We start from the raw sequence: 22,927 nt of genomic DNA on the forward strand, positions 1-22,927 counted from the left end.
ACAAACCAGTACTAACCAGAATACCTGTGGTTCAATATTCAATTCTGTACTTAGTGCTGAGCTGAAGAAATGGTTGGGTGTAAAATTTCTCTTAAAACATCTGGGTTGGAAAACGCAAGTAGTAAAAGCCAGCAACCAGGGTTCCTAATCATTATCTGGTCACCCTTGCTAGAAAATTCACATATGGGCACCTCGAGTGAGAACACAATCGAGGGTAAGGCTCAGCTGTGATACTATCCTTGAAGCGACTTTAAAACAAAGACAGTTCAGAATAAATATTAGATTCACATTTGCAAACCAGGAATTTTTGTATACACGATGGGGCTTACAGTTACAAATCACCTTACGCAAGTTTACCAAAAGCCAAATTTGCACAATACCTGCCTCCCTGGAGTAAAAATTTCACTCAGCAAATATTACCTATTTCCAAAACTGTTATATCAAAGTGTTCCCCTGCAAATTCAATATTAAAGATTACAGTCATTAATGATCTGTTGCAAAAATCAAAATAAAACAATTAAGACAAAATACTGAAGAGTTAAAGGTTAAAGACCTGAGCAACATTCAGGCTTGGGCTGATGTGTGGTGCAAAAGTTAGGTTGCCACTTAAGTGCCAGGCAATGACCATCTCCAACAAGAAAGAATCCAACCATCACCCCTTGATATTCAACGGCATTACCATCGCTGAATCCCCCACTATCAACATCCTGGGAATTACCACTGACCACAAACTGAACTCGACTAGCCATATAAATACAGTGGCTACAAGAGCAGGTCGGAGGCTGAGCATTCTGCAGAGAGTAACTCACCTCCTGGCTCCCCAAAGCATTGCCACCAACTACAAGGCACAAGTCAGGGGTGTGATGGAATTGGATGAGTGCAGCTCCAACATCACAAGAAGCTCAACACCATCCAGGACAAGCAGCTTATTTGATTGGTACCCCATCCACCACCTCCAACACCAATGCCAGTTGCAGCAGTGTAGCAGTGTGTACCATCTACAAGGTGCACTGCAACAACTCACCAAGGATCCTTTGACAGCACCTTCCAAAACCACAACCTCTACCATCTAGAAGGACAAGGGCAGCAGATGCATGGGAACACCACCGCCTGGAAGTTCCCCTCCAAGCCACACACCTTCCTGACTTGGAAATGTATCACCATTCCTTCACGGTGGCTGGAACTCCTGGAATTCCCTCCCTAACAGCACTGTGGGTGTACCTACACCATATGGACTGCAGCAGCTGAAGGCTGCAGCTCACCACCTTCTCAAGGGCAATAAAAATGCCAGCCTAGCCAGCAAAGCCCACATCCCATGAAATATTTTTTTTAAAATGCTCCGGAGCTCTGATATTCTATTTCATAATTGGTAGAAGGTGTAGGGGAAGATTATTTTTTCAAGGACGATAGGCTATACAAGAAAAAAAAATTGCAGACAATTTTGAAACAAGAATATTTGCTACTGAACAAAAAAGGTCTAGTACAGTTCATCGGGGAAGTGGCAGTTAACTTCCTTATAATAATGATAATGTGAAAGCCCAAGCTGCTTACAAGAGGTCTTTGGCACTCTTGCCGTGTTTTCAAAGGGTTGCACAGTTGCCTATACATGAGTTTCAGGACACATTAAGAGACCTAACAAGAGCAGGTTGCAGATGAAGAGACATTAACCTGCACTGAAATTATAAAATTCAAGGGATGATGTACATCTGTAGTTTAATAAAGGCTACATACAGTATTTAAATAGAAGCAAACTGGGCTCAAAAATTAAATAACGTTCACTGCCACAGAGTTATTTATGGGTTTACTTACTGGTTCAAGCAAAACTGTGAGATCACTAAAGACTGGAGAGGTTCAAAGGACTGGAGGAAGTCAGACTTTATTCTTACTTAAAAAAATAAGGTGCAAAAATGACTCTGGAAATTATATGCCAGAGAATGATACACATAGTGAAATTGATAGTTATATAATTTAAAGAACCTGATTTGCTGTGGCACTCAAGTTTATTTGTACTATCTTAAAAGACACAATCAGAAGCAGCTGTACAATAGTGCTGGTACACTACATATGATAATCACAAGTGAGTGTATGGAAGTTATGGAAACACAAATTCTATCTAAATAGAAGATCATGGAGCATTGGTCATCTTTTATTTTGGTCTAGATATGGGTTCATGAAGGAAAGATCTTGCCAATCTAACTTCTTGGTTTTCTCTGAGGGCATGACAAATGGAAAGCAGCGATGCGGTGTACTTGGATTTCATCAGGGCTTTGATACAGTTGCTCTCCAAAGGCTGGTACTGAAAATAAAGGTAGTGGGAATCAATAAAAATACCACACAATGGATACATAATAGAATCAAGAGGGCGAGAGGAATTGGGGAACATTACCAGTGGGGTTGCATAGGCTGTTTGAAGTTATTAAATAAAAGAGCATTGTGGTTAAATGTGCAGATGATACAAAGCTAGTGAAGGTTGAAAACCTCAAAGTTGAACAGGCTAAGCTTACAGGAGGATTTGAATATACTTGGAAATTGAGCAAACAGGTGGTAGATGAATTTCAACATAGAAAAATGCAAAGTGCTTCACATGGGGCTAAATGTGAGAAGGGACTATTTTTGTTACATTTAAATAATAATGTTCTTGGAAATTGAAAGAGATCTGGGGTTTCTGACTGACTAAATTGAAGCTATTGAAACAAAAGATCAGTGGTGGTGAGCAAAGCAAATTAAAAGGTGAATATTGAGCCGAAATACTGAAGTAATCCCACTTTGTAAATAATTGGTGTGGCCGCACTTTGAATACGGCATGCAATACTGGTAGCCACAGCATAGAAAGGATACAGGGGCGGGCGACCAGAATGATGTGAGCGGATAGAGGGATTGGATCCTGGGTGAGCTATTACATAGGCAGCATGCTCTCTCTGCAGAAGAGAAGGCTGAGAGGTGACACGATTTCTGTTTCTCGGATTCTAAAGGGATTAGATGATGTAGATCATGACGAACCGTTCCAATTTATCCTGTGGCGACCGTGCAAGTCAAATGCAAACTAGATTTCTTTCACAAAATATTTTGCTATACAGTATCTGGTCCCCAAAGTGCTCCACCACTGGGGGATTTTTCCACATGCCTGGATCTGTTGTAGGCCATCAGATTACCATGATTAGCACACAACTCACTATCACTGTATCATGCGACTACCAGCATGGTAGAAAACAAAATAGATGGGCCATAGTCTTATCTCATCTTGGAATGCCAATGTTCCATTGATTTAAAAAACTGAGGATATCTAGGCTTAGTCATTCCGGGAGATTGGAACATAGTTGATTTTAGTTGTTTGATTGTACTTTAGTATTGCTGAAAAAAGTGACATGTCAAAGCTTTTCATCTTGCACTTCTCAGGTGCTTCGCAAGAATACCAATATAAGGGGAAAACAACAATTTATACTGTATGTGAAGAGAGTGCTGATTGGTTGGCAAGTGGACTCAGAGGTGTTGCCATGGAGAATGCACCAGTGATGATGACTGACAGTTAACTGGCTAGCATTGTTTGAAATTGAAACCAGGCAGCTTGCCCTGATTGGTTAAGGCATTGCCCTGAGGAATGAGTCAATGATTGGCTGTCACTTATTTTGTTCAACTGAAACAGGTGAAATGTGTGTACATGTTTTTTCCGTTTGCAAAGAACAGGGCCCTGTGTATTAATATACGTAGCTTCCAGTGCATGCAAATGCACCACACTGCAAGCCAGACTGACCACCTTAAATTCATTGTCAGCGTAATTCTTAACACACTGAGGACTATTTAGCAAATGTTGTCCAATCAGGTAATCATGTCTAATCAGTATTCATTGAACTCATGAACTCAGCAACTCGCACAGTTGAGTTCAATTTTAATAACACAATGTATGCACAAATAGATGCTGTTGCCATGGATCCCCCCTCTAGGTCCAGCTCTTGCAAACATCTTGTTGGGTTCCAAGAGAAATGTGTCTTCGATGGAGTGACACCTAACATCCTACCCCTTGCATATTTCCGATATGTGAGTCATATGTTTGCTATATTTAAATCCGCAGCTACACTTAATAATCTCCTTACAGGTCTTACTGGGTTGCACTCAAATTCATCTTTGAAATGGAACAGTCATTTCTTTCTTTCGAGTTATCAACAGTCACAGATTGCAACTCTTTCGAGTACAATCACAGTTCTTGGTTTCCGGGAGTGGGACATGAACCCACAACCCTCTGATTCAAAGGCGAGGGTGCTATGAACTGAGCCACAGCTGACACCTCAACAGTCATTTCTTGATGTACTAGCTGAGAAATCTGCTAATGAGAAGAGAGTGCTGATTGGTTGGCCTCTGGTGAGGCTTTGCCAAAGGGAATGCACCAGGGCTTAACTTGCCCACAAGTTGAAGTATGTTGTTTCTTCTCATGCAGTATAAGTCGTTGTTCCCTTTACTATTGGTATTCTTACAAATTGTTCTGATGAGTGCAAGATGAAAAGCTTCAACAGCATGTCTCTTTTTTCAGCAATACTCATTCTATACTACAGAACAACTATTTGTATACCTGAGACTGAAGTACAACAAAGATCAAATTCGGGATAACAACATAATTCAACTCACGGGGAAGTTAAGCCATGGTGCATTCTCCATGGCAACACTTCTACCAGAGGCCACCTGCCAACGAATCAGTACTTTCTTCTCACAGTATAAATTGTTGTTTCCTTTACTACTGGCATTCTTGCGAACAGCCCTGATGAGCATTAGAAGAAAAGCTTCAACAGCATCTTTTTCTTCAGGCAAGTGTCCAATAATTTTAGTGTTTTTGTCAGCTTTACAAGATTAGCACTTTAAAAGCTGTCAGCCCTAGAATGGCACAAAGCCAATATGAAAGCAATGGTACAAAATCACATCAAACAAATGAAATATTCACAGGATAATTGTTAGTAATGTTATTTTGGAGTTCTTCTGTGTGACATGCCCAAGGGGTCAGTTTTGGGACCACCATTACTGTTTCTAATGTTTACCAATAACTTGGGTTCAGAAATTCAAAGTTAGTCAGTCACACTGCAGATAATAAAAAATTGGGGAGTGGAATCGAAGGAGGTATCACAGAAATTACAGTCTGGGAAAAAATGTATATGATCAGAATAATAACAGATGACGTTTAAAGCGGATTGGTAGGAAGTGTGCCACTTGGAAAGCAAAACATGCATCACACATGTTCCATAAGTGGTGCTTAAATAGCCAAGGAAGGAACTGAAGGAGGCCTTAAGTTTTAGTAGACTTGATGCTCAACACGTCCAGCCAATGCACAGCAGCAAACAAAGCCAAAATTATACTAAATCCTATATCAAACAGTAGAATACTAATCATGCAAGTTGTGGTCAAAGTATACAGTGCTCTGATGACACCACATCTTGAATACTGTGTTGAGTTCTGGTTGCCAAGAAGCAAAACAGATTCTGATACTGAAGGGAATGCAGAAAAGAGCTACAGGGCTGATATCAGTTCGGATGTCTGAATTAAAGATACAGACCGGAGAGGAGCGGCCTTCTCATTTAAAACAAATGTATCTGAGATAGCCTTTTACAAGTATATGAAAGATAGTTAAGGACATGAAAAAGCTAAATGCAAATGGGTAATGACTACAACTCTACAAATGCAGAGTACAACAAGAAGCCATGGGTTCAAACTAGAAAAGAGAGTGGTCAACACATGGAATGGACTTCCAGTTACAATAGTGGAGGGAAAAAGCACGGACTCATTCAAAAACAATGAAATTGCATTTCATCAATGAAATGGGACACTAAGATCTACCCAGGTGATTGAATGACTTGCCATATAACAGATGAAGCTGAAAATATGAAATGATTCATTATGAGAGACCGGGTTACGAAAAAGTTGTGCACAATAAATTTACCAGGATCTTCAAAGAAATGAAAGGCTGCGTTGACAACATAAATTCTATTTAGATTTCAGCAAGAATTTTGATACCATATCACACAAGCATAGGAAAGCATGGAATGGGAAATAAGCTTCTGGATTGAAACTGTCTAACCCAAAGTAAACAAAATGCAATTATGAATGGTACAACCTCAACTAGTGCCATGTGACTCAGTGCTAAGGCCACTCACTGCTAGATGGAGAACAAAATACTAAAACTTTCAAATTATACTGAATTGGGCAGGTTGGAAGCAATAGGAAACAGGCAAAGAAACTTTTAAGAGCTCTGCACATCGGTTGGTGTGGTGGGCCGATGAGTGGCAAATATAAAAAGGGCCTCAGGACATACCAAAGCATTTATAGCAGTGAAGTACTCTTGAAGTGTAATCACTATTGTAGCAGCTAATTTGCACACAGCAAACTCCCACAAACAGCAATGAGATAATGACCAGGAAAATTGTTTTGTGATATTGATTGAGGGACCCCGGGAAGAACACCCCTGCTCTTCTATGAAATGGCACCACTGGATTTTTACATTCACATGAAGGGGCAGACAGATCCTTGGATTAACCACCCATCTCCTCTGAGCAGATTATTTCATGCTGCAATACGAATCTGCAAGTGCCAGCATTTGTCTTGGCCGCTGTTCACAAACGTAAACCAGAGTGATCACCAGCTGACCGTATTCTGGTGGGACATTTCAGCCAAGCACAATGTCTTCACTCAACTTTCGCAGACCTAGACCTGCAAATGCCAGTACAGGCTCAATGAGTAATCATTCTGAACAAAGACATGGACATTTTCAAGGTTGGATTTATATAGATCAAAAAAATGGTCTGTATTATATGCACTCCTTTGCATTTTACATAAAGAAAACGTTTAAAAGCAGATTTAGTTCCCTGAGGGCCCAGTCAACAAAGTCTCTGTAGAGCAATGCCAAGTTAATTTGACCTCAGACGGGGAAGCAGCTGGGATCAGCCTCAACTTCCTGCTATAGAAAATGGGCATGTGGAGACATCAAGTTGGATAGTACTGAGTTAGCCCATGATGATCCACGAGTATCCCACACATATTCAGTACCGATGCTCAAAAATGAACAGTGCTCAAGTTACTGGAGAACAGTCATGAAAGTACACCCCTGCACCTTCATGTGAAATGGAGGGGTTTTTTTTCCCCTCAATTTACTTAGTTGAAAATCAGATTAATTGTATAGCAGTCAGGATGCTAGTTTCTCCTTGCAATGGTAAGAAATCAAACATTAACCTAGTATTTGAAATCACTCATATTCAAGGAATTTTTAGTTGGAGATACTTGGACAATTTCACATCCACAGAAAGCATGCCTCCAGTAATGTAACAGGTAAACAGCACGCAAAGTTCAGGGAAGCAAAAAGGATAGACTAAGAATAGTAAAACTGCTTCCAATTCAGAATCAGGAGGGTAAGTCCCTATAGCTATGGATTACATAACCAATAACTGAACTGCATAAACAACGTAAGCACTTGTGGGAGCTTTCCATGCTCCTTCAGCCCCTGCAAAACAAGAATTTCCAGCCACGAAAAATGCTACATCCACATTATCCACCATGCGCAAACATCAAAAGTCTGGAGCAGTATAAAGCTTCTCAACTTTTACTTGCAAGTATTCATCTCAGACACCCTTAGATGTTGAAAAATTAGTCCAGATCATCACATTGATCAGGGTTATATTGATGGGTATTTCAACTACCTGAGACTTGTGCTTCAGCCCGGCTAGGAACCGGTCCAGCTTTCTACTGAAGGTTTGCAGATAAGTACTCACTGCATCAGCCAGCAACTAGTAATAAAAGATCCTCTGTAAAGAGGAATTTCCTAAGATATGGCCAACCTTTAATACTTACAGTACATATACACATGACCCCTGATCTATTATCTAGGTCATATCCTTGGATAATTTCAGCATAAGGCAAGATAATTAACCATAGTCCATAAGGGACCTTAAGCATCTTTCTACACATCTCTAGAGTGAATAGATCCAGTTTTTCTTTTCATGAATAACTATGATTTTACTCTGGCCTGCGCCTTGCCCAAACCTTTTGCATAGCTTCTATATCACCCACTATGTGAGACCACCAAAACTAGAGACAGTATTCTAAATGCAGTCTAACCAAGGTCGTAGAGAACAAAATGGTGCACTGTTTTATATTGAATAGTCCTATTAATACAACCTAACACCTTATTTGCTTTGGCTACAGTTTCTGGGCATTGGTCATAAACCTTTAAAGAATTATGAACTATAACAGCAAGATCCTTTTCTCAAGTAATCCAGTTTTATTCCATGAGAAGTTCAAGTGTGCTTAGTGTTGCTTCTGTTCAAATGCAAAAACTTTACTTAGTTAGGTTAAATTCCATTTGCCAGTTTGGCAACTCCCCCAGCGGATCTAAATTTGGTTGCTAAGATTTGTTCTACTCTACACTAACACTCGCACAACTTTCAGTATCAGTAAACATATAGACCAATCCCTCCATACGAACATATGAATTAGGAACAGGAGTAGGCCACTTGGCCCCTCAAGCTCGCTCAGCCATTCAATAAGATCATGGCTGATCTGATTGTAACCTCCCACCTACCAATAACCTTTCGCTCTCTTGTTTCTCAAGAATCTATCTACCTCTGCCTTTAAAATATTCAAAGACTCTGCTTCCACTGTCTTTTGAGGAAAGGATTCCATTTATCCACTACCCTCTGAGGAAAAAATTTCTCCTCATCTGTCTTAAATGGGCGACCCCTTATTTTTAAGGAGCGATCCCGAGTTCTAGATTCTCTGACAAGAGGAAACATTCCCTCCACATCCACCCTGTCAAGAACCGTCAGGATCTTAAAGGTTTCAATCAAGTCGCATCTTATTCTTCTAAACTCCAGCGGATACAAGCATAGCCTGTCCAACCTTTCCTCATAAGACAACCTACCCATTCCTGGTATTAGTCACATAAACCTTGTCTGAACTGCCTCCCGCACATTTACAACCTTCCTTAAATATGGAGAGCAATACTGTACACAGTGCTCCAGATTTTGTGGTCTCACCAGTATCTTCTACAACTGAAGCATAACCTCCCTACTTTTATATTCCATTCCCCTTGCAATAAAAGATAACATTCTATTAGCTTTCCTAATTACTTGCTGTACCTGCATTCTAGCCTTTTGGGATTCAAGCACTAGGACACCCAAATCCCTCTGCACCTCAGAGCTCTGCAACCTCTCACCATTTAGATAATATGCTTCTTCTTTATTATTCCTGCCAAAATGGACAATTTCACATTTTCCCACATTGTGCTCCATTTGCTAGGTTTTTGCCCACTCATAACCTATGTCCCTTTGTAGCCTCCTTATGTCCTCTTCATAACTTACTTTACTGCCTTTCTTAGTGTCATCAAATTTAGCAACATTACCTTCGGTCCCTTCCTCCAAGTCATTTATATAAATTGTAAAAAGTCAAGGCCCCAGCACTGATCCCTGTGGTACATTACATCCTGCCAACCAGAAAAAGGCCCATTTACGCCTACTCTGTCTCCTGTTAGCTAGCCAATTTTCTATCCATGCCAATATGTTACCCGCAATAACCTTTGATGTGGAACCTTATCAAATGCCTTCTAGAAATCTAAGGATAGTACATCCACCGGTTCCCCTTTATCCACAGCACATGCAAGCTCTTCAAAGAATGCCAATAAAATGGCTAAACAGGATTTCACATCTTTAATAATAATTTCGTACCTTACAGATAGTGTCCCAGATACCATCATCACCAAGATAAAAACAAAAAACTGCGGATGCTGGAAATCCAAAACAAAAACAGAAATACCTGGAAAAACTCAGCAGGTCTGGCAGCATCGGCGGAGAAGAGCAAAGTTGACGTTTCGAGTCCCTCACTTTGCTCTTCTCCGCCGATGCTGCCAGACCTGCTGAGTTTTTCCAGGTATTTCTGTTTTTGTTTACCATCATCACCAAGGTTGTCCTGTCCCATCGGCAGGATAGACCCTGCAGAGGTGGCAGCAGAGTGGTATATATAGTCAGGAGGGAATGCCCTGGGAGTCCTCAACATCGACTCCAGACCCCAAGAAGTTTCTTGAAATCAGGGCAAACCTGGGCAAGGAAACGGCCTGCTGATTGCCACATACCACACCTGCCCCCCTCAGCTGATGAATCAGTACTCTTCCATGTTGAATACCACTTGGAAGAGGCACTGAGGGAGGCATGGGCACAGAATATACTCTGGGTGGGGGCTTCAATGTCCATCACCAAGAGTGGCTCAGTAGCACAGCTGCTGACTGAGCCCTAAAGGACATAGCCACTAGACTGGTACTGTGGCAGGTGATGAGAGAAGCAAAGAGGGAAAAACATTTTTGACCTCATCCTCACCAATCTGCCTGCCACAGATGCATTTGTCCATGACAGAATCGGCAGGCGTAACCACTGCACAGTCCTTGTGGAGATGAGGTCCCGTCTTCACATTTAGGATACCCTCCATCGTGTTGTGAGACACTACACCATGCTCAGCAGGATAGACTTCAAACAGATATAGCAACTCAAGACTGAACATCCATGAGGCACTGTGGGCCATCAGCAGCTGCAGAATTGTATACAATCACAATCTATAACCTCATGGCCCACCATATCCCCAACTCTACCATTTCCACCAAGTCAGGGAGTCAACACTGGTTCAATTAAGAGTGCAGGGGGGCATGCCAGGAGCAGTGCCAGGCATACCTAAAAATGAGGTGTCAACAAAAATGTGGTCAAGCTACAACACAGGACTATTTGTGTGCCAAACAGCAAGTGATAGAAAGAGATCCCACAACCAACGGATCGGATCCAAGCTCTGCAGTCCTGCCACATCCAGTAATGAATGGTCATGGACAATTAAACAACTCACTGGAGTAGGAGGGTTCAGAAATATCCCCATCCTCAATGATGGGGGAGCCCAACACATCAGTGCAAAAGATAAGATTGAAGCATTTGCAACAATCTTCAGCCAGAAGTGCCAAGTAGGTGATCCATCTCGGCCTCCTCTGGAGGTCACCGACATCACAGATGCCAGTCTTAAGCCAATTCGATTCACTCCACGTGATATCAAGAAACAGCTGATGGCACTGGATATTGCAAAGGCTATGGGCCCAGACAATATTCCAGCAATAGTACTGAAGGCTTGTGCTCCAGGACTTGCCGCACCCGTAGCCAAGCTACAACACTGGCATCTACCTAGCAATGCGAAAAATTGCGCAGGTACATCCCAAACACAAAAAGCAGGACAAATCCAACAGCCAATTACCCCCCCCATCAGTCGACTCACCAGTAAAGTAGCGGAATGGGTCATCAACAGTGCTATCAAGCAGCATTTGCTTGGCAATAACCTGCTCAATGATGCTCAGTTTGGGTTCCGCCAGGATCACGCAGCTCCTGACCTCATTACAGCCTTGGTTCCAACATAGACAAAAGAGCTCAATTCCAGAGTTGAGGCAAGAGTTACTGCCTTTGATATCAAGGCAGCGTTTGACTGAGTATGGCATCAAGGAGCCCTAGCAAAACTGGAATCAATGGGAATCAGGAGGAAAGCTCGTCGCTGGTTGCAGTCATGCCTACCACAAAGGAAAATGGTTGTGGCTATTGGAGGTCAATCATCTCAGTTTCAGCACATCACTGCAAGGAGTTCCTCAGGGTAGTGTTCTAGGCCAAAAGGTCTTCAGCTGCTTCATTAATGACCTTCCTTCAATCATAAAAGGTCAGAAATGATGGTTGCACATTGTTCTGTTACATTCACGACTCCTCGGATACTGAAGCAGTCCATGTTCAAATGCAACAAGATCTGAAAAATATCCAGGCTTGGGTTGATAAGTGGCAGGTAACTCACGCCACAGAAGTGTCAGGCAATGACCATCTCTAACAAGAGAGAATCCAACCATCGCCCCTTGCTGTTCAATGGCATTGCAATCGCTGAATACCCCACTATTAACATTCTGGGGGTTACTATTGACCAGAAACTGAACTGGACTAGCCATATAAATACTGTGGCTACAAAAGCAGGTCAGAGGCTAGGAATCCTGCAGTGGGTAATCACCTCCTGACTCCCCAAAGCACCTCCACCATCTACAAGTCACAAGTAAGGAGTGTGATGGAATGCTCTCCACTTCCAAGGATGAGTGCAGCTCCAACAACACTCAAGAAGCTTGACACCACCCAGAATAACGCAGCCCACTTGATTGGCACCCCATTCACAACATTCACTCCCTCCACCAACGATGCCCATGTGGCAGCAGTGTACACCATCTACAAGATGCACTACAGGAATTTATCATGGCTCCTTAAATAGCACCTTCCAAACCGTGACCTCTGACACCTAGAAGGACAAGGATAGCAAGTACATGGGAACATCACCACCTGCAAGTTCCCCTCCAAGCCACATACCATCCTGACTTGGAAATAAATCACCATTCCTTCACTGTTGCTGGGTCAAAATCTTGGAACCCCCTCCCTAACAGCATTGTGGGTGTAGCTGCACACATGAACTGCTGCATTCAAGGCAGCTCACCACCACCTTTTCGAGGACAATTATGGATTGGCAATAAATGCTGGCCTAGCCAATAATGAGGGAATTAAAAAAACAGCTTCTAACATTTTCTCTAAGACAGATGTTAAGCTAGCTGACCTGTAGTTTCCTGTCTTCCTCCCTTTCTAAATAAAGGAGTTACAATTTCTAATTTTCCAATCTAATGGAACCTTCCACGAATCTAGGGAATTTTGGAAAATTAAAACCAATGCATCAACAAACTCACTAGCCACTTCTTTTAAGACGCTGGGTGAAGTTTAACATACCCAGGGATTTGCCAGCCCTCAGCTCCAACAATTTGATAAGTACCTCTTCCCTAATGATTGTAATTTTCCTGAGTTCTGCCCTCCCTTCCAATTCCTGATTTCCAGCCATTTCTGGGATGTTACTTGTATCCTCTATAGTGAAGACGAATACAAAATACCTGTTCAAGTCATCTGTCATCTCCTTATTTTGCAGTATTAATTCCCCAGACTCGCTTGCTACAGGGCTAATGCTCACTTTGTTAACTCTTTTATTTAAATACCTATAGAAACGCTTACCATTTCTCTCGTACTCTACTTATTCCCTCCTTATTAATCTTTTGGTCTTTCTTTGTTCTTTATAATCTGCCCAGTCTTCTGACCTGCCACCCATTCTTGCACAATCATATGCTTTTTTATGCTCTTTAGCTTTTTTAGTTAACCACGGGTGGTGGATCCGCCCTTTGGAATTTTTCTTTCTCGCCGTAATGCATCTATTCTGAGTATTTAGAAATATCCCTTTAAATGCCACAGAATATCCAGTGTCTGGCCTGCTTCTAATCCAGTACTTATGGCTGGTTCAGCTGAGCCAATGGTTACCCTAAGGATGTTGATGGTTGGGGGCGGTGTGGCGGGATTCAGTGATGGTAATGCCAATGAACATCATGGGGAGATAATCAGATTCTCTCATGTTGGTAACAGTTATTTCCCAGCACTTTTGTGCCACAAATGTTACTTGCCACTAAGCAGTTATCCACTCAATGTTATCCAGGTCTTGCTGCTTGTAGGTATTGACTACTTCATGAGGTGTTGAGAATGTACTGAACACACTGCAATCATCAGCAAACATCCTCACCTCTGACCTTATAATAGAGGAAAGGTCATTGATGAAACAGTTAAAATTGGTTGGGCCGAGGACACTGCTCTGAGGAATTCCTGCAGCAACAGCCTGAAGGCAAGACGATTGACCTCCAAAAACCACAACCACTTTCCTTTATGCTAGGCACAACACCAGCCAGTGGAGAGTATTCCCCTTGATTCACAATGACTTCCATTTTGCTAGGGCTCCTTGATGCCACACTCACTAAAATATTGCCTTGATATCAATGGCAGTCACTCTCGCTTCACTTCTGGAATTCAGCTCTTTTGTCTCTGTTTTGACCAAAGCTGCAATGAGATCTGGAGCCAAGTGGTCCTGCTGGAACCCAATGCTGGAAATTGGTGAGCAGGTTATTGGTGAGTAAGTGCCACTCAAATAGCATTGTCAATGACACCTCCCATTACTTTGACGATGATTGAGAGTAGACTGATGGCACAATAAAAGGCTAGATGGGATTTAGCCTGCTTTTTGTGTACAGGACAAACCTGGGCAATTTTCCAGAGTAGCTGAACTGGAACAGAATGGCTTGGAGCTCAGTGGGATCTGAAGCACATGTTTTCAGGACTACAGCCGGAATGTTGTAGTATCCAGTACACTCAGCTATTTCTTCCTTTCTCATGGAGTGAACTGAATTGGCTAGAGACTGGCATCTATCATGGTGGGATCTCAGGAGGCTGAGATGGAACATCCATTCAGTAGTTCTGGCTGAAGATGGGTGCAAATACTTCAGCCTCGTCTTTTGTACTCAGATGCTGGGCTCCACCATCATTGATGGCGAGGATGTTTGTGGAGTCACCACTTCCAATTACTGATCTGTTGGTCGCATGATTGTTTAGCTCTGTCTACAGCATGCTGCTTCCACCATATAGTATGCATGTAGTCCTTTGTTGTAACCTCATTAGGTTGGTATATCATTTTTAGGTATACCTGATACTGCTCATGGTATGCTCTTCCAGAGACATCATTGAACCAGGTTTGATCCCCAGGTAATGGTAGAGGCCACAAGTTTATAAACTGCAGTAGAATACAATCCTGCTGCTGCTGTTGGTGCACAGTGCCTCATGGGTGCGTATGTTGACACTGATTTTTTTTTTCCATAATTATTGTCATTACAACTACATTCATAGAACCAAATGATCACAAACTAAACATTTTCTAACAATGCTATTATCCCCTTCCTGGCCAGCAAAATTGTTATTTAGCAGACATCAGTAACAACACACTATGGAAGGGGGAGAGTATTTAAGCGAAGAGTGTTATAAAACTGTTTAATTCAAATTCCTGTGACCAGTAACAATGAATAACTAACCTGAAACCATCAATTCTTCACCCTAGAATTAAAACAGTTTCCCTCCCCAGGCAACCAAAAGATGCAAGGACAAAATTTATCATTGCAATCCTGGCCACTTTTCACAGTTCAAGTGGGCATAGCATCAAAATTTCACATGTGTTTCACTGAAAGCTTAACGATAACATTGTTTTCTACTTACACCAGCTCCCCGCTGCCCCAGGAAGAATCGAGATAAGAGAGGCTACTCTTGGATTAATCTCATGTGGTTATACTTTGTTTTATGATGCTCCTGGGAAGTACCTTGGAACGTTTTAGTGTTAGAGTAACGTAAGTTGTTAAAAACTATCAAAAGTTCACTGCCATCAGTTCTGATCTAAAGCCTCAATTAAATTTAAGAGGGCTCATCTGTATAATAAACTATAAGAGGGCCAATTTGGCTGCCTGTGAGCTTAACTGTCTACAATTAGAATCATAAAATCTTACATAAGAGGAGGTCATTGTGCCTATTGTGCTTGTATCAGAAAGAGCTATCCAATTAGTCCCACGCCCTTGTCCTGCCATTTCCTCCCCTTCAGGCATTTATCCAAAATTGAGATTGATAGATTTTTGCCAGCCAAGGGTATTAAGGGATATGGAACCAAGCCTTGGGATACAGATTAGCTGTGATCTCATTCTATGGCGTAACAGGCTCAAGTGGCCAAATGGCCTACTCCTGTTCCCATGTTACTAATTCCTTTTTGCCAATTACCTTAAAGCCAAGTCTTCTGGTTACTTACCCTTCAGTCAGTAGAAACAGTTATCCCCTTATTTGCTCTATCAAAACCCTTCATGATTTTGAATACCTCTATTAAATCTCCCAACAACCTTCTCTGCTCTAAGGAAAAACAATCTCAGCTGCCCCAGCTAACTGACATCCCTCACCCCTGGTATCATTCCAGTAAATCTCCTCTGCACTGTTTCCAAGTTTTGACATCCTTCCCAAACACCCAAAATTGGACACAATACTCTAGCTGAGGCCTAACCAGTATCTGTAAATGTTTAATTTAACTTTGTTCTCCTGTACTTGATGCAATAAAGTCTGTGCAGACTTTTGGACCAATTGGCAGCCCCCATCAGTACTATTCATGATTCTATGAACATTTGAAGTGAGCTAATAACCATGGTCAAAAAATAAATTTATTACAGCAGCTGTGCAATGACTGACTTTTAGCACAACATAAAATTTACCTGGCTAGTAAATGCTCTCTGATTCTCCAATTTAAGGAAGAAATAGAAATCACAGTCCAACTTCTTTCCTCTCCTAAAACTTTTTCCTGGGTTCAGTATCCATGGAAGCTGATAGTCCTCCATTAACTCATCTAAGTGATCATTTCTCAAGTTACTAGGCTATTCAACCATGAATGTCACCATAGCTCAAGATCTATCTGACACCGCCCAAGTTCACAATGCGGCATTTTCCAAGTCAGTGGACAAAAATCAAGAGATGCTGTGGTTGCTCCCACACCTCACCCCTCCCCTCTACAACTCAGGAGCACTAAGACCACTCACAGCACTCTTGCTGCCACCCTGCTACAGTCAATTACCTGAAATGTATCAGAAATGCAAACTTGGAATGCAACTCTGGATTGTTAAATAACACCAGGCAGCAACTTGGTTCCGAGTCATGAAAGTTTCTCAAATTGTTAAAGATATCAGCATCCAGTCATCACTGGCATCTCATCATGGGCTTTCTGTTTTTATGACAAATTTCACTCCTAAAGTGCAATGATCCTTTTTCCAAAGCCAGCAATCACAGGCAGCAGAGTAGAAAAAAATGCAACCAGGTCAGTGGTAACTACCTCAGTTTACCAGTGAAACTGTTAATTAAAATACATGATGGTTTTTCCTGAATAATGCAAGAAATAAATTAACAAAAAAAATATTCAGAACGTTTAAAAATATACACATTACAAAATTTATAATTCCAAAATCAAAAGACAGACAAAAAAAACTAAATGCAAGTGTATTATGGACGAATGATTTGGGGAGGTGTGGGAAGCTTACAATAAGTGAAGGACAGACAACATGACTGCACTGTATACAGAATGCACTTCAGCAACTTGCTAACGCTTCCTTGGAAGCGGCTTCCAACGAGAAACCTCTACAATCTGGAAGGACAGCGGATGGATGGGAACAGCAGTTCCAAAACTCCCCTCCAAGTCACACACCATAACACAATTTCTTCATTGTTGCTCAGTTAAAATATTGGAACTCCCTACCTAACTGCATTGTTGGAGTCCCTCCTTCACATGGACAGCAGTGGTTCAAGAATAGGGTCCAGCACCTTCTTCTCAACAGGGGAGGGACAATGGTTACCAGCCTTGGCAGCAATGCCCACATCCCATTTAATTATCTTATCTAAGCTGGCCAGACAGGAATTCCTTCCTGCAGCGTAAAATGAATCTTGAAGTGTCAGAAAAGGATCAGCACTGAGTTGATTTGCAGGAACATCAATACACAATAATAATTACACTGTCAAAAACTTGCATTTACATAAAGCTGTCAACGTAGAGAAACATTTCTCAGTGCTTTACGCAGCCAAGGGAGGAGATATTCGGAGGGGGTTACCAAATGAGCTCTAAGGTAGGTCTTTAAGGAAAGGGAGTTGGAGAGACATAGACAGGGAATTTCAGGGGCCGAGCCCACTGAAGGCACAATTATCAATTTTGGGTGAAGGACAGAGATTAATATATGTAGAATTAAATAGATTTAATTTGAATCCTTGTTCCTTGCAACTAAGTATATGGGTTTTTGTTAACTGTTAAAAGGAATGTAGTTTATACTCATTAGTGAGACCTCCTCAGTTGCAAGTAAAACATTTACTTGACTTCTTAAAACAGACAAGGTTGTCTAGGAAACTCAATTTACACACACTCATATACAAACACGTTGCTCTAAAGAATGGCGAGATGCAGCTTTGTACTCCATTACCCAAATTGATTAAGTTTGATGCCAAGCACAAGGATAAGCTTTTAAGAAACACAGGTCATTATTTTCCTTAAGATAAAAGCAAAAGACTGCGGATGCTGGAAATCCAAAACAAAAACAAAAATACCTGGAAAAACTCAGCAGGTCTGGCAGCATCTGTGGATAGGAGCACAGTTAACGTTTCAAGTCCAAATGACCCTTCAACAGAACTGTTCTGTTGAAGGGTCATTCAGACTCGAAACGTTAACTGTGCTCCTATCCGCAGATGCTGCCAGACCTGCTGAGTTTTTCCAGGTATTTTTGTTTTTGTTTTGTCATAATTTTCCTTGGATGGTGTCAAGTTTCAAGTTCTATTGGAGCTGCACTCATCCAGGCGGAGGGGAGGCAGTGGCACCATGGTATTGTCACTGAACTAGTAATCCAGAGACCCAGAGTTATGCTCTGGGGACCCGGGTTTCAATCCCACTGTGGTAGATGGTGAAATTTGAATTCAATAAAGGTCTGGAATTGAAGTCTAATGATGTGATTGTTGTAAGAACCCATCTGGTTCACTAATGCCCTTTAGGGAAGGAAATCTGCTGTCCTTACCTGGTCTGGTGTACAGGTGACTCCAGACCCACAACAATGTGGTTGACTCTGAAATGGCCTAATAAGCCACTCAGTTGTAGCAAACCGCTACGAAGTCTATAAGGAATGAAACCAGACAGACCACTCGGCATCGACTTAGGCACCGGAAATGACAACGGCAAACTCAGCCCTTTCAACCCTGCAAAGTCCTCCTTACGAACATCTGGGGCTTGTGCCAAAATTGGGAGGGTTGTCCCACAGACTAGTCAAGCAACAGCCTGACATAGTCGTACCCACAGAATCATACCTTACAGATCACGTCCCAGACACCACCATCCCTGGGTACATCCTGTTCCACCTGCAGGGGTGGCGGTACAGTGGTATATAGCCAGGAGGGAGTTGCCCTGGGAGTCCTCAGCATTGAAACTGGACCCCATGAAGGCATCCCACAAATGGCATCTGGTCGAACACGGCCAAGGGAACTTCCCTCCCCCAGCTGATGAATCAGTACTCCTCAAGGTTGAACACCACTTGGGGGAAGCACGGAGGGTGGCAAGGGCACAGAATGTACTCTGGGTGGGGGATTTCAGTATCCATCACCAAGACTGGCTCGGTAGCACCACTACTGACCAAGCTGGCAGAGTCCTAAAGGGCATAGGTGCTAGACTGGTACTGTGGCAGGTGATAAGGGAACCGACAAGGGGGAAAAACCATACTTGACCTCATCCTCACCAACCTGCCTGCCACAGATGCACATGCCATAACAGTATCAGTAGGAGTGACCACCATACAATCGTTGTGGAGACGAAGTCCAGTCTTCGCATTGAGGTTACCGCCCATCATGTTGTGTGGCACTATCATTGCGCTAAATGGGATAGATTTCAAACAGATCCAGCAACTCAAGACTGGGCATCCATGAGGCACTGTGGGCCATCAGCAGCAGCAGAATTGTATATAACCACAATCTGTAACCTCATGGACCAGCATATCCCCTACTCTACCATTAAGGCAGGGACCAACCCTGGTTCAATGAAGAGTGCAGGAGGGCATGCCAGGAGCAGCACCAGGTATACCTATAAATAAGGTGTCAACCTGGTGAAGCCACAACTCAGGTCTACTTGGATGACAAGCAACATGCGATAGACGGAGCTAGGCGATCCCACAATGGATCAGATCTAAGCTCTGTAGTCCTGCAACATCCAGTCACGAATGGTGTTAGACAAACAAATAACTCATTGGAGGAGGCGGCTCCACAAATATCCTCATCCTCAATGAAGGGGAGCCTAACACATCAGTGCAAAAGTTAAGGCTCAAGCATTTGCGACAAATATTAAGTCAGACGCGCCGAGTGGATGATCCATCTCAGTGTCCTCCGGAGGTCCCCAGCATCACAGATGCCAGTCTTCAGCCAATTCGATTCACTCCACATGACATCGAGAAACGGCTGAAGGCACTGGATATTGCAAAGGCTTTGATCCCTGACAATATTCTGGCAATAGTACTGAAGGCTTGTGCTCTAGAACTTGCCGTGTGCCTAGCCAAATTGGTCCAGTACAACAACATTGGCACCTATCCAGCAATGTAGAAAATTGCCCTGAACACAAAAAGCAGGACAAATCCAACCTGGCCAATTACCACCCCAAAAGTCTACTTTCCATCATCAGTGAAGTGATGGAAAAGATCATCAATAGTGCTATTCAAGAGGCACTTGCTTACCAATAACCTAATCACTGATGCGCAGTCTAGGTTCCGCCAGGATTACTCAGCTCTTGACCTCATTACAGCCTTGGTTCAAACATGGACAAAAGCGCTGAATGCCAGAGGTGAGGTGACATCACGGCAGCATTTGACTGAGTGTGGCATCAAGGAGTCCTAGCAAAGCTGAAGTCAATGGGAATCAAGGGGGCAAACTCTCCACCTGCTGGAGTCATTCCTAACACAAAGGAAGATGGTTGTGGTTGTTGGAGGTCAATCATCTCAGTTCCAGAACATCACTGCAGGAGTTCCACAAGGTAGTGTCCTAGGCCCAAACATCTTCAGCTGCTTCATCAATGACCTTCCTTAAATCATAAGGTCAGAAGTGGGGATGTTTGCTTATGATTGCACAACGTTCAGCACCATTCATGACGACTCAGACACTGAAGCAGTCCATGTCCAAATGTAGCAAGACCTGGACAATATCCAGGCTTGAGCTGACAAGTGGCAAGTAACATTCACGCCACACAAGTGTCAGGCAATGACCATCTCCAACAAGAGAGAATCTAACCATCGCCCCTTGACATTCAATGGCATCACCATCGCTGAATCCCCCACTATCAACATCCTGGGGGTTACCATTGATCAGAAACTGAAATGGACTAGCCATATACATACTATGGCTACAAGAGCAGGTCAGAGGCTAGAAATCCTGCAGCAAGTAACTCACCTCCTGACTCCCCAAAGCCTGTCCACCATCCACAAGGCACAAGTCAGAAGTGTGATGGGCCACTCTCCACTTGCCTGGATGAGTGCACCTCCAACAACACAAGCTGGACACCATCCAGGACAAAGCAGCCCACTTGATTAACACCACAAACATTCACTCCCTCCACCACCACAGTAGCAGCAGCGTGTACCATCTACAAGATGCACTGCAGAGACTCACCAAGCCTCCCTCAACAGCATCTTCCAAACTCACGACCACTACCATCTAGAAGGACAAGGGCAGCAGATACACAGGAACACCGTCACCTGGAAATTCCCCTCTAGGCCACACACCACCCTGATGTGGAAATATACCGCCGTTCCTTCACTGTTGCTAGGTCAAAATCCTGGAACTCCCTCTCTAACAGCACTGTGGGTGCACCTACACCACATTTGCCTGCAGCGGTTCAAGAAGGCAGCTCGCCACCACTTTCTCAGAGGCAGTAACGCTGGCCTAGCCAACAATGCCCACACTCCATGAATGAATAAAAAAAGCAAGTGGAGAGCATTCCATAACACTCCCAATTTGCGCCTTGCAGGTAGTAGAGAGGTTTTGGGGAGTCAGGGTGTGAGCCACTGGCAGCAGTAATCATGACATTTATGTTACTGGTTCAGTTTTTGGTCAATGGTGATTCCCAGGATACTGATGGTTGGAGACTCAGAGATGGTAATGTTATTGAATATTAAAAGGGAGGTGGTTATGCTCTCATCATGTAAATGGTCACTGCCTCACACTCAAGTGGTAAGGAACATTCACACCACACATCAGCCCAAGCCTCAATCTTTTTGCATGTAGGCTACGTACTGCTTCGTTACATGAGGAATTATGAACGGAGCTGAACCCTGTGCAATTATCATCAAACAATCCCAGTTATGATCTTATGATGGAGGCAACATCATTGATGACAAGATCACTGATGACAGTTAAAGATAATTGGGCCTCAGAGGCTGCCCTGACAAAGCTCTGAGGCTGAGATGATTGGCCTCCAATGAAAAGCACATCTTCCTTTGTGCCAGATAGGACTCTAGACACTGGAGTTTACTCTCTTCCCTGCCAAAGCCGCAGTGACTTGAGTTTTACTAGAACTCCTTGGTGCCATGCTTCGCCAAACGATGTGTCGTCGAATGATTTAAAGTGCAAGTGCAATCATTTTGTACAAAAATGCCCGAGAGACATGTTAGTTCGAAGCTTTTGAAAAAAAAAACAAATCATCCATTTGCCTCAAGTCCATATACACATTTTTCAGCAGGAAACGCCAGATCCCAATCTAGAGCTAAAAACACTAGCTGATTATCTCTATCCTTGGATTGCCGATACTAAAGCCAATTGTCACACTCATTACCCTGGCTAAGATACATCTAAATTAGCTATAAGGACAGAATGCCTGCCAAACTAGACTCCTTATCTGGCTTAAATGCAGCTCCAGAGCAGTCTGGTTGACCCTAATTTGGGTTAGCAAACCACAATAGAATTGACTGGACCAGTCAATATTGACCTAGGCACCAGTTTTGGACATAAAGATAAACAAAGTCCAGACAATTCTGCAAAATCCTCCTCAAACATCTGGGGACAAAATTGGGAGAGCCATCCTACAGACTAATCAAGCCACAGCATGACAGTCATGCTCATAGAATCATATGGTTCAGCCAACATCCTAGACTTTTCCAAAACGATTCGTGGGCATGTCCTAGTCTACCAGCAGGACCGAACCACCAGGGATATCAGATGAGTGTGGCCCTAGGGATCCCACACATTGACTCATGGCATCAGATCAAACATAAGTACTGCTCTCCCTCAACTGATGGATCAGTACAATTCCATTTTAAGGAACACTTGGAAGAGGCACTGAGGGCAACAAGGAGACAGAATATGCTCTAAATGGGGGCTTCAATCCCCATAACGAAGAGTGGTTTGGTAGTACTGACAAGCCCTGAAGGACATAGCTGCCAGACTGCGCCTGCAGCATGAGAACCAACACAAGGAGAAAAACCCAC

General features: G+C 42.9%; 2 protein-coding genes across 3 annotated transcripts in view; both read right to left on the reverse strand.

Annotated features, from left to right (window-relative positions):
* LOC144682622 (PI-PLC X domain-containing protein 1-like) overlaps positions 1–22,927 on the reverse strand; it is a 705,325-nt gene that overhangs the window by 149,435 nt on the left and 532,963 nt on the right. The window lies entirely within an intron of this gene.
* The window catches only part of jade3 (jade family PHD finger 3), a 59,302-nt gene that overhangs the window by 33,188 nt on the left and 3,187 nt on the right, over positions 1–22,927 (reverse strand). The gene's annotated exons all lie outside the window — the stretch shown is intronic.

The sequence above is a fragment of the Cetorhinus maximus genome, chromosome 7, assembly GCF_964194155.1.
Source record: "Cetorhinus maximus chromosome 7, sCetMax3.hap1.1, whole genome shotgun sequence".
Classification (NCBI taxonomy): domain Eukaryota; kingdom Metazoa; phylum Chordata; class Chondrichthyes; order Lamniformes; family Cetorhinidae; genus Cetorhinus; species Cetorhinus maximus.